Source organism: Corvus kubaryi, unplaced genomic scaffold (assembly GCF_017639235.1).
Source record: "Corvus kubaryi isolate FWS band 111438036 unplaced genomic scaffold, C.kubaryi_AGA036_p1.0 split3-73, whole genome shotgun sequence".
NCBI classification, from domain to species: Eukaryota; Metazoa; Chordata; class Aves; order Passeriformes; family Corvidae; genus Corvus; species Corvus kubaryi.
In genome coordinates this window covers 12,573,422-12,586,878 of record NW_024582091.1, presented here as the reverse complement: position 1 = coordinate 12,586,878, position 13,457 = coordinate 12,573,422, and the positions used below count along the sequence as shown (strand labels likewise).

The 13,457-nt window shown below is 34.2% G+C and overlaps 1 protein-coding gene across 5 annotated transcripts in view; it reads right to left on the bottom strand.

Moving 5' to 3' along the window:
- The window catches only part of MEI4 (meiotic double-stranded break formation protein 4), an 86,109-nt gene that overhangs the window by 35,990 nt on the left and 36,662 nt on the right, over positions 1 to 13,457 (bottom strand). The gene's annotated exons all lie outside the window — the stretch shown is intronic.

Below are 13,457 nucleotides of genomic sequence, written 5' to 3'. Positions count from 1 at the left end.
CCAAACTCAGCAACTATATAATGTTATCATAGTATAAATCCAAGCATTTAATATAATTTCACTGAAAAATGGAGTCCTCTAGTGATTGCAACAGGCTCTGGATCTGGTCTTTAAATTTTGAATTAAGTACTATACAGAATTACTATTAGACCATGAGTTCTACGAAAAATTTAGTTTCCCACAGATGGATTTCTTCCTCAAATAAATATTTTAACAAACAGATACTAAATTACAAAACAAAACAATATTTAGTCAATGCTATTAATTTGAGTGGATTCAACGTAAACCTGGTTGGAAAATTGCCTGCATTTCATTCATAATTTCTCTAACTTACTATACAATTATACTTTATATATATATATATATATATATATATAAAAATATAACCTTATGCAGCTGCAATACTATTTCAGCATATTTTATCAATTTTGATCAGGGAATTTTTTTTGTTGGGTTTTGCTTTTTTTAAAGTTTTTTAATAGATGTTACTTAATTTTATGCAGTAAAATTCAGATAAAGAAAGCCAAAACTTATAAGCTATTATTAAAGAATGAGGAGAATAATAATTGTAAACAATGAACAGAATCAGTAACAGCTTTCAGATTTGATGTATTAATAACACATTCTTAAATTTAGCATCTGGAAAGATCTATTGCCTGTGTAGAAAGGCGTTTGGACTAAATGACTCCCTCTTACCTCAGAATCCATGAATCAATAATATATTTTAACTTTCAAATGAATTTAAAATATTTTGCAAGGACGTTAAGAAGTAAGTTCTGGAATTGAAATGTATGCTAAAATACATTTTGAAGAACAGCTCTTACGATGGACATATTTAAAAATGAGAAAAGCATTACTTTTTTTTAAATTGAGTATTACTAATTTTGTCATTAGCATAAAACCACCCAGAACAGTCCATATTCCTTGAAACACTATCCAAGTGAACACAGCTGTAATCTACTCATTACTCAGATCCTTACATTTAACTGTGCACAACACTCTAATGTCTCGATCAACAGGGCAGTCCAGTCTTCAGCTACCTTCTTCTCCCAGTATTCAAGCCCTCTCTTAAGATTACCATTTCCTCCACCTTTAGAGATAAATTGTATTATAGACAGATGTTACAGTGAATACTGAATATAAACAGGGACACCAGAAGTCATCTGTCTGAGAAACACAGAATTCACAGGACTCCAAACATGAAATCCCAAAAAGGCTTCCTCTGATGCAAACCAGTCACTTCTGTGCAAAAATTACCTGTTTAAAGTGCCTGCCAGGAGACATCTAATCTACATCCTGAATTTTTATTACTGCCTGAAGAAGAGAGTTTTAACCTCCTGCAGTTTGAATTCCTGACTCTGTGATGTGTTAGTAATTTTCTAAGATGTGTCAAATTTTGTAAATTTTCTGTAAAGCCTCTTTCCTGACTTACTAGCATTAATTATTACATCCTTATTATCCAATCTCCCCAAAACTAGCATTCACATTGTTAGTTAAATAGTATTTCAATTTCTTCTAGAACTCAGAAGCATTGGAAATCTGCAGTGGAATTTTGCCTCCTTTCCCCCCCTCTATGAAAATTTTGACCACAATTATCAATGTTAATGTAATACATAAATAGGAGTTTAAGAGTTCAGATATATGGCTGAAAAGGTGCTGAAGTGTTTAATACCACCCCTCACCTTGAGGTAGGTCCAAATACACTTACGTCACCTCCAAAAGATGCTCACCATCAATGTATATTGATACTTCAGTAGGTCTGATAGCTAACCTTGATCACCAGGTATGTTTCTTCTTGTTCACTCCAGTACACAAAAGGATTACTCCTTGTGTAACAACTTTTCATGTTCTGGAAGACAATTACAACTGCTCTTTCCCATCAGCTCTCTCTTTTTCCAGGTTATTTTATGGAAACTGACATTTTGTCAACAATGCCTCTAAACACATCAAACATGCACACAAAGAATCCCATGAAGAATACCTATAAAAATATGTAAATGCTCTATTTTAGGATTCATTGTATTTTTAAATAGATGCAAAACTTTAAAAAAAACCCCAAACCACAAACTACCAATAATAGGGTTTTTTTCAGTAATCATAATTTATTTTTGACATTTTGATCAACTCTTTCTCAAATATCATATGTTGCCTAGTTATATACTAGCACAATTATAATGAATTATAATAAAAATTATAATGAATATTACACTACAATTATAATGAATATTGGGCAACATTTCACAGTCCTCATCACAAACCACCCTTTACTGCTTGGCTATTTAGCAACATTATCCGTAGAAAACAGAAAAATTTTGAGAAATATATTAATAATTCTTCCATGATTTCAAAAGTTACACTCTAAAGGTGATTAGTAATGCTGTATAGCAAATAACAAAATATTATTCCATAAAAAAGATAATTCTGTAAGCAGTTTAATTCTCATGTGACTCTCTAAAGCCATTAGGGGAGCAGAAACCCTCTTCCTTTTTGTTAGTCTTAAATCATGAATAAGGAGAATCCCAGTAACTTTATGCTTTCCCTGAAAGTTAACTTCCTCTACTTTTTGTATAATGGTATCTACACTCAAGTGAAACAGACAGGTATAGTTTAGAAAGAGCTGTCTTTCACATGATAATAATTTTAAGAACCTGTGACCATGGAAAACTGTATCTTAAACTACAGACTGGAATTGGCTCCTGCGTTACAGACAGAAAACATAGGTACAAACTTCTAATTAATTAAATTCAGACACTCGAAGTTAAGTAGATTCTTCTTCCAAGCTAAAATTGAGAAATTCTTGAGCAACCACCATACAGAATAAATTAGTCGGACACATTCCAAAGGTTGGCCAAAGCATTCACTAGCAGAATCATAAAACCTGAGGAAATTAAGGTCTATGATTCAGACTATGTTCTTTAATATTGCAAATAATGATTTTATTTTATATAGTTTCTTAATGTACTACTAGCTCCCTGTTTTTACTAGGAATGGCAATTTTAAATCCACATAATGACACTACAAGCCTAATTTGTTTCTTTTATACCTACAGGTGTTTGGCTGTGGTTTGCTTTTTTTGGTTTGTTTTTCCTTTTGAAAAAGGTTCTTGCTTCTGTTACTATAGAGAATGGATGATGCTCAATTAGAAGAAATATTATTCAGTATTTTTTCTGTTCTTGTTATATGCATAGGCATGAAAGGTGTAGTATTCAGTCTCTGCTCTGAATACAGAATACTGTCTTTTTTTTTATGGCAATCATTGCTATAATCCCACACATACCACAAATATTACTTTAACTTCATAAATGCTTTTAGAGTGAGGTAATGCTTTCCTACTTTTAAGAAAGAATCTTTTAAATACTCAGTGTAGCTGCTAATCCATTCTTGGCTGTCTAGGACATGATTTTACAATGTCTGCTCTCACACAGAAATGCATAAATTCAAAGCAAAGCCCATGCTGGCTTCTGTGAAAACTGTGGACACTCATGTCTTCCTCTTCACATACAGAAATGGCCTGAGAAAGAAATCTGCAGAAAAAAAGTTTCAGTCTGAATGGTAGACATTTTCCAAACTTACAAATTGAAAAAAAGCTCTTATGATAGAAAACACTATCATTTACCTGATCTATGGTGTGGGTGAATTTTACTGTGTGAGAATTGATTCTTTTATCTTGTTACCATGAGAGAAAAGTATTCTTTTCACATTATACCTGAAAATGTATTCTGTTTTCAGCAGACGGTACAATAATGTCTTTCAACAACACAGCATTTATCTGACAGAAGCACACCTCACTAGCCTAATTTTGCTATCAATATTGGAAATACCAACTGGAATTATACACCATACAGTTTTGAGAAAAACATACCAATTATCTAGAATTACTTATTTTCAGTGAGAAAGTGTTTTCAGGCTTAAAAGCGCCTTGCCCTCTTCAGCCCCAGACTTCTGTTGTTACCTTCTCCTGTCTACTCTGGAGCTAAGAGTCTGTGAAAGACAGACAAGGTTTGGTATGTAAACAGGTCTGAGAAATAAAAGGAAAGTAACTGTGATGGTGTTTAGGTGGCTGGAAGGGAGGTGTGATAACATCAAAGACCTAGCAGTAACACAGTAGTAGCAGACAGGAGTGACTAGACAATGAGAATACAATGAGAATCTAGATGGACACAGAAGAGAGATTAATCGAAGTGAAGAATCACCACGTTGATGACTCCTGCTTGTGGCAAGCACTGCTCTAGATGTAATTTGAGTTCTCAGTAAACCTTGGTTATTTCCCTGTTCCCTCTGCATGGCCAAATCAGCAGCACTTTACCTCCCCCAGAAGCAAAAAGAATGTATGTTCTCTGACATGAGTGGACAAAAAGAAAGGCTCAGCAAGCTTACCATATAAGCTGCAGGCTTCCCAACTAAACTACATATCCAAATACGAAACAAAACAGCTCCTAAAAGATCCAAGTACTACAGTTTCTAGATATATAATTTTTCTAGCTTGCTCAAGTTATTCAAGAGCCTTCTTAAAATCAGGCAAGTTCTAAATTAAACAGATAGAGAAGCTAATGTGTTGCTTTCCTTGAAACTGCTTCCTTCATTAAAATAATTTAAAAATAACAACAGCAAAGATATGGAACATAGTTAAATATCGTTAGTTCTAGCTGTTATTTAAGGTCCCTCTGAAATATCTTTCAGCTCTGGAAGACTAAGGGCTAACTTAGTGGGTTATGTGCTATCCTCCAGGTTTCTTAGGTACATGAAGAGTTTTCTACAGGATGTTTGAGAAAAATGAGGAGTTTCAGAGCATGTCTCAATATTCACCTTATGTTCCCACAAACTGCTAAATATTATATTCACTGGTTTGTAACTCCTAGAGTGTTACTGAAGCTCCTATAAGCTTTCCTGAATAGTATTACTCCTTTGTAGGCAGAAAAATTACTTGTCTCTATATGATTTAACATCTTTTCTTTTAGGAACTCAACTAATTTGCAACTATAATCTCGCTTCTAGAAAATTTATTAAACGCAGCAGGTTCAGAGATGATACAACAGCAGAAGAGATGAACATACCTGACGATTGTGCTATCATTCAGAATGACCTCAAAAGGCTGGAGAAACTGGACAAGAGAAATCCTGGGTTGCCACAAATGGAGTGCAAAAAATGCTTTGAGCAGGTTGTTACACTAGATCATCTCCAGATGTTGTTTCCAACCTTTTCCATTCCATAATTCTACAATCATTCAATGAATTCACTCTGTTTAAGTTAATCAACAGGACTGAATCATAGTTAACATAATCAAATTGTGTAGGAATTACTCAAAATGGTTGACTTATTCAGTTACTGTAAAGTAAGTTCTTTTATAATTTATTCCAATAGGCAGAAATACTACTTAAATTTTTAACTCTCTCACTCCACTCTCTCATATTTATCATACACAATTCACTGTAGTATTCTGTGTTAAATGCTGTAGCTAGGCTTAGTATGAGCTTTGATTAAATGATAAGGCTCCACAAAGACTTCTTGAAAACTGCAAGTTCAGCTGGAAGTTTAATAATCTGAAACCTCAAGAGACACTAGTACTAACTTTTAATGAAAGGATTAATTAAAGATGAAATAGAGCCCAAATGATCTTGTTTCAAGACAATACACCCAGAGGTTTAATTGCGCTTTGCCAACTCCGTTCCAGGAATGACAGATGCCAAGAAATTCAAAACATACAAGCTACATCTTCAAAGTCTGCACTATAATCATGGAACCCGGCATGCCATTGTCTATGAGAAAGGAGATATACACATACATTTTTCTTTGACTTTTCTCATTTTCCTGCTCTATGCATTTGACTTCTTCCTATGTGAATTGCTATTGGAATCAAGTGAAAATAATCCATTCTTATATACGGGAAGCTAAACTGGAGTGGATACAAGAAGGTTATTTTCTAAAACTACTTTAAGTTCTGTAATGTTGGTGCTACATGCATTTCAAATGTATACTACAACGGTAAAGAAATAATTCTACAAGACATGCAAGACAAATTGTGCTGTCATAAATTCTTCTGTGATAATGTCTGCATGTGTGCATTTACAAATGTGGTTCAACTCAGCAGAGGTATCTGGTTACCTGCATTTCATACAAGTCCAAGACTGCACCAGCAACGTCTTAATCCTTAGTCTAATCAAGCCATATAAGTCACATATCCTGCCTGAGCACACTTCAGCTTCTCTGTCAGGAACACCTCCAACTTCAGCAAAACGTTCTCTGCTGCACAAATCCTGGAAATCCAAGCCAAGCAACTCACATAACTAACACTCAGATCTGAAGACACTTAGCTGCTGCTCTCTTTCTCCCTCACCACAAACCTTGTCCAGTATCCCATTCCTGTATCTCCAAAGTCGCTATGAGCCCAAATAAGCTCACTCTGACACTTACTCAGGCTCACCAATACATTAGCCCCATTGAATCAGTTGTGGACTGAGGCTACATGATCTGTGCCTACCTCAGATTGAACCCCCAGATTCCTAAGTTCTCAGCACAACAACCTTAAATCCATCTCTGATACCTTCTATAAAGATGTTCAGCTTTAGCTCATCACAACCTATCTCCCTGAATTAAATCTACACTAGAAATGCTGTCAATGTAGCAACGAATGAGTTGCTGCTGACACCAGTTGAGAAACTCACTTTTCCCTCTGGGCACAGAATTAATAGTGGTTTGCTGTCCTGCCAGATCAAGTCTTAACCAGCCAGGGGTCAGTGCTGTCACCGAAAATATATACTAAGTTTAAAATACGCTATAGAACCAGATTTCATCTTCTACATGTCTCAGCCTTGGAAACCAAAATTCCAACCTTAGCTGCAAAGCAAACTCTATGCAGCTAATCCCTTCCATCCCAGATATAAACCTACTCTGCTAATAACTTCTACATCAGTTAAATCCATGAGAGACAAATTCTGCTCGTTTCAGAGCCAAACTTGGGATAGCAGCTCCTTCTGACTGTGGTGGCAGCACTTGAGCATTTTAGACAGCACCAAACAAACCAGTTAAATCTTCCTAGTCTTTAAAATAGTAATGGTTATGTATAAATGCTAAGTAGATAAACACAGCTTTAAATGCATTTTTAGCAAACCAAAAAAAATCAACAAAAGAGGTTTCAATGGGGCAAGCTGATGTTTTAAGTCATTATGTACAGATCTGTCACACACGTTTAGAGAGGAAAGTGTGTGCAAAGCTAAGAAATCCAAGATATTGATGTGTCCTGTAAAATGAAAAGAAGGTTTTGAAAGAAAGATGAAGTTATGATTTTACCCTAGTATAATCTAGAATTTCATAGTTTCCATTTACAATTTACTATATTTATCTAAGGTCTTAAAGACAGTTTTAATTATTAGCTGTAGTTACTCTTTAAACAAAAAATCATTTTATCAGTAATTCCCAGTTAGAAATTCTAGGGCTACAACTCTTTCCTTTTCCATTTTATGAAGATATGAAATACTAAAGCAGCAAACAGACCGCAATGCCACTGACACAGGAACTGTGCATTTATACAGTATCCCAAAAAAGCATTTAGTGAAACTGTGGTAAAAGCACGCATAATAAAGACTTTAAACCATTCTCCAAAACTAAAAGCCAAAGGTAAATCTGTAACAAAATCTGTTACCTTTCCTGGAAATTGAACTTTTAAGAGCACATATGGTATATATGCTATTCACATAGACAACTGCAATATCCAAAAAGCATTAAGGAAGCGGTGCTCAATTTTCTGTAACATCATTCCATTCTGCAAATCATTGTCTGTAAGCAGGAATGCACAATGAAGAAGGGAGCTTAACAAGAACATTAAAACTATCTATTTGAACACACAGGTTTAAGCAAAAATCAAATTGTCTTCCAGACTAGCAAGTATACCACATATGCCACAAAAATCTGACGCTTTTTCCTTTTGCATGCTTCCAGGCATGCAAAAGAACTAAACGAGCTGTAAAGAAAGCAGTAAGAAAAGGACAGTATTAGCACTGAGAATAAGGAAGCAAAAGCAGAACCAACCCACATTTAAAAAAAAAAAGTGTAATGAAAGCTTAACTGCATCAGAAATTCAAATAGGTAATTTTATTTAATTTATAATCATGTTATTTTTGGTTTTGTTGGGTTTTGGCTTTTGGGGTTTTTTAAGCCTGAATTTTGTGCACAATTTGAAACAAGAAGATTTCCAGGAATATTACTTAGTAGCTTTTTGAGGGATGATATATTTTGGTATCTGTAATTAAGCGTTTTTCCTTTTCCAGTATTACCTTTCCATGAACGACATGATTCACTGATATTAAGAGTAATAATACTCTAGTTGACAGAGCTCTCCTCATGTAATCGATATTTGCTGCTTCTGTTCCCAAACACACCTGAGGTTTTCTGATTACATGTCATCCTCAATTTTGCAAAGCACCTAAGTGTAGTCAAAGCCCTGCTACCTTTTAGCTCCGTAGGAATACTTCTAAACTCCTTTCTCCTTAATACTATCATTTCAAGATAATATGAGAGGGAAGAGAAAACTGTATGAACCATTTGTCATCTTCCACTTCTGTCTGACATGTAAGCATCTTAAAATCTAATCTGTAATAGGGAATGACATATGCAGCAAAAACAGGTATACACTTCAAAGGTGTATGGCACTGGTTTAGCATATACCAAGTCTTGACTGATTGTTTCATTCCTGCCTTTCAGGGAAGACATTTACATTTTCCCAAATCTGTATCTCTACACTAGGTATGTAAGAAAAAAATGCAGATTATTCTATCCATCCATTATTTCCTTTGTTATCAGTAGCATCAGTAGTCGCACGGAATAAAAATTAACCCTACATTACACAGAGCACTATTTTGCAGCATCTTTAACAATTCACAATTTGAAATATGCTACAATCTGTGCTTACCAGCACAACAAGGAAAGAAATGACATCTTAAAAAGGATGAATAGATGTCCAGATGCAACTTAAATTATTTTCATAAGGGGTACATAACACCAATCTCTTTTTTTACCTCAGTAAAGTATTATTAATCTGATGCATCAGAAAAAGTCAACAATAGAAATTATAAATGGCTATTACTTGATAGCCATTTTAGTACCTCAAACAACAGTAGACTGCCAAATGTATTTAGCTTCTCTAGCTGCATAATATTCTCAGTTGTTTTTTCTTATTAACTATTTTAGCCATTTTCTACCATACTTGGGAAAAAATAGTATAGCTTTTTTAAAATAAGAAACCCATAAGAAGCCTTTATTTCAATGCATATAAACTTATGTTTGAAAAGATTAGACATACTGCATAAATGAAGTAAACTTGTTGGAAAGAGGAGCTTGTTTGAAGAATTTTCTACATCACATCAGACACACTTGCATTTGGAATAAAGCATGTCGTGGGTGTGACACCTGCCCAGAGCAACCACTGGATACAGAATGGATGCATGGAGAAGCTCTAACATTACTAGCTCAGTTCTCAGCACTTTAAACCTTTTGATAATCTAGCTGAACCCAGCTACAGGAAAACTCCGTTTTCCCTGATGAACTAATTACCAACAGAGCTAGTCCAACTTGACATTCAAAATGTCTGTAATTTGCAAGCCAGCTAAGAAAAAAAAAGTCCCCCCAGCCAGAGGAATATTTCAGCCCTTCATTTGCTTCCATATAGAAATGTTCCTGTGTAGTTTGACATTCCAGTGACACATCTGTTAGCTACACTGTGCTGAATAGCAATGAAAACCTTGGAAAATGCTCAAAATCATAGTCCTTTTGTGCTCCCCTTTGTTCTTTTTCTGCCTCAATATACTGCCTGCATAGACCACTGCTTTTACAGGTCTTCCTCTTTAGAGGCACATGCATCAGACACACCATAGCTGAATGCATCTACAAGAAGCTCCAATCCACAATCCTGTACAATCAATCATCATCAGTCACCAACCTCTTGTGTACACTAAAAGAATTTGAATACTGGTAACTAAGTTAACTTATTAATTACAGTAACTAAAATAGAACTTTTTCCAAACATCTAATAATGTTACTCACTTAAGTTTGTCAGTATACAGGCAGAAGTATCCTATCCATGACTACCTGTTATAATGTACTGCAGGATTAGGCCTTCCCTGAAATAACATCTCTGGCCCAGATCATCCAGAAAGACATTTTCATGGAGATATTATGGGATTTTTATCCTTTAACTTTGGAATTCTATAAATATCTGCATTTCAGCCTATCAACTTCAATGTCCTTTCTCATAGCCAGAAGAAAGAAGCAAACAACTCTAGGGCCAATTACCATAATTATGTACGAGAGCATAGGTTAGACAAGAAATGACTTTTCCTCTCCCTTGACTACAATTGAAAAGTAAAGTAAGAAAGTCAGATGGAAACATCATAGAAATCTGAATTCAAGTGAGACAAATCCCACCTTATGTCAACCTCCTTTGGCTCTTTGGAGTCAAAGCTGTTTTGTTGTAATGAGCCTGATTCTCAAGGATTTATGTAACATTCAACAAAGCCTTGCATAACTATCTATCTTCATGCTGGCAAATTTTTTAGTTAACTTTAGCTGCTTGGTTGACTTTTACAAGAAGCGGACAGCAAGGTCTACTACATACACCTAAAATAAAGAGGATAAATCTCACCCTTTATTACCTGTGTCATTCATTTCAGGTGAGAAGTCAGCACCCACATTTGAATTTGGACTTAATGCTTACGTATAATATTGAGAATTACATATAACTAGGTTTTTTGATTAAAAAACCCTAAACAAACAACTATTCAGTGTACAGCTTTTGTGATAAAACTATTTTAAAGTTGTAAAAAAGTAAAAATGGTACATAGAAAGTAACGTGATATAAAACTGTAATGCTAGATGAGCTATGCATCAGCAATTACTGAATAACAGAGCTTTCCAATACTTCATAGTATGTCTTTCTTATTTTAAAATCTATTTTCTAGTTTTTAATTTTCTTTTTCAGAGTTCTTGGAATTAACACTTGGGGGGTTAGAAATGGGCAGTAAACTACCCTTCCTGGCCCTCTGACTTTGAAAGTTATCATAAAGGAAGATCTGCTACCATGGAGAGGAGCTCAACATTTTAAAAATAATCCATCTTCCACAGCATCACTCTGAAATCTTAGTATCTTACAATTTTATCTGTTCTGCAGTAGGAATCCAATTAGGGATCAGAAAATTTCTATTTCATAGTAAGTTAAGGTTCAATTACTGTATTCTTATAAATTGTATTTATGAAGCATGTAAGGTTTCTATTATAGATAAAACTCAAAAGCCCATATACAACATCTGTAAAAATAAAGAGATCCAATTGAGTTTATATTAATATGCTTTTGCCTAGAATTCAGCATGCTGGTGTCAGAAAAGCACCTAAGTATGAGCTTTACTTTGAGCCCATGATGAAGTAGTTACATGAATTAAGGCAAACTACTAACTTACTTGAGAGTTTTGTAACATAAAATTCATCTTAACTGTGTGGAAAATCAGGATAATTCTACTGTTTTACCTGCTGCTTAATTACTTTTATTTTCCATGTTAATATGTGGAAATATGTATAAAAATTTTTATTACTCATGTATTTGACCTAAAGTTGCCATATTGTAAGATTGAAGGATTTAACCAACAATATTAGACAACAATATAAAAATAGTCAGAGTAATTGCTGTACTTTTTTGCTGTGGTTTATTAGAAACACTCTACTATATACAACCTAATTTTTTAATTTGAAAAGCATGGGGCATAGATAGCGCTTTAAAACTGTGGGTCATAAACTGATAAGCTTGTTCTAAGAGGACACAGTTAAAAACTCTGTAAAATCAGACAGAATTCTAAAGTAAAAAATTTTCAATATTTGTCGAAAATGTATACACAAGCCTGCAGGGGGTTGAGCTTAGCACACTTCCTACTGAAGACGTGATGGAATATAAAGCTGCATATTCTTGAATTCATGCATTTGACAAACTATTTGGAACTTAGCTCAAGTTTCAATGAGGAAATTAAAACAGAAATGTTGAGCTATCTAGATGATTCATTTAGAAAAATTAAAAGGAATTTTGTTTTTAATCCACATCAGTGTTGAAAAACATCTTCAATTTAAAAAAAATTATTACTATAAATAAGCTATTTTTTCAATTTCTGTTTTCCATCAAATGCTCAAAAGTTAATTGCAAACTAACCTGAATACATACCTTAGATAATTCTTTATTTCTCCTATCTGCCGACAACAGCAACAACAACAACAAAAGAAACTAACAACGAAGCAAAACAAACCTCAGGTATTTCTACACCTCTAATCATAACTACAGTTCAGAGTCTCTAATTTGATTGTTTTAAATGGGACACACCCTTTGCAATTAACAGTGGTTTTGTTTAAGTAACAAAACCCAATTAGGATACTTGTCAGATAATGAAGTTTGATTACATGAAGAATTATCTTTCTGCAAATTCTAATTTAAGTATTTATGAAGAGGTTTTTTTAAGCTGGCATTTTGTTTATTTCAAACTGATATAGTATCATCAGATTTGATTATAAAACAAGAAAAAATACTTTGGAAGTATTTTTAGAATCGTACCTACCAGAAGTCATGCTACACAAATTCAGAAACATTTAGAAGCAAATCTGTAAATCAGGCCATCAGAATTAGAGTCCTATTGTGATATACTTCCCGAATATTATCACATGCACAATATATGAGGGTTTGTAAATGAACACAATACATCTTTTTGGACTAAATGAAAGAATGCATGAACTTTAAAAACATTGACTTCACCGCAAGCTAAGCAAACCAGAACTTCAGTTACTTTCCTTAATGTACTGCAGCTTTTCAAAGTCCTACAAAGTGTTTGCTACAGATTGACAGATGCCCAGCTCCCGAGGCTTTGCCAAATATGAGCAATAAAAATAATTACAGTCTGGCAAAGGTAAGCAGTTCCATAGTAACTAGCTCAACAAAGTGCAATGTTCAGTATGAGCTTGACACCATTGTGGAGCACTGAAAGGTTCTGTGTTGCCACTGGCAAAACTCTGAAAGGAAAGATGAGTAATTCTGTTAAACAGGTGAGATTTAATAATGTTAAAAATGAACACCTGTTTCAAACTTAAAAAAAAATTATTGTTTTTAATTACACACTTCCCTATCCCTACAATTGTTAGAAGTCTGTTGACTTTTGGTTGCCATCAACAAGTCTTGTATGCTAACAGTGACCTAAAATAAGACACAGCTTATTGTCTAATTCTTTCAAAACTGGCATTTCCAGAATATGATTCAAACATACTAGAAATTTGTGTTGGAAATTACATATTCCCTCTCCAACAGTCCAAACTTACTACTGTATCATATCCTAGAAAGAAAAAAAATAAAGTTAAGACTGCTTGAGCAACACTTAAGTCTTTTGTTAGATTAGACCACTGCAAAATATATCTATGGTGAATGTTTTCAATATGTATCAATA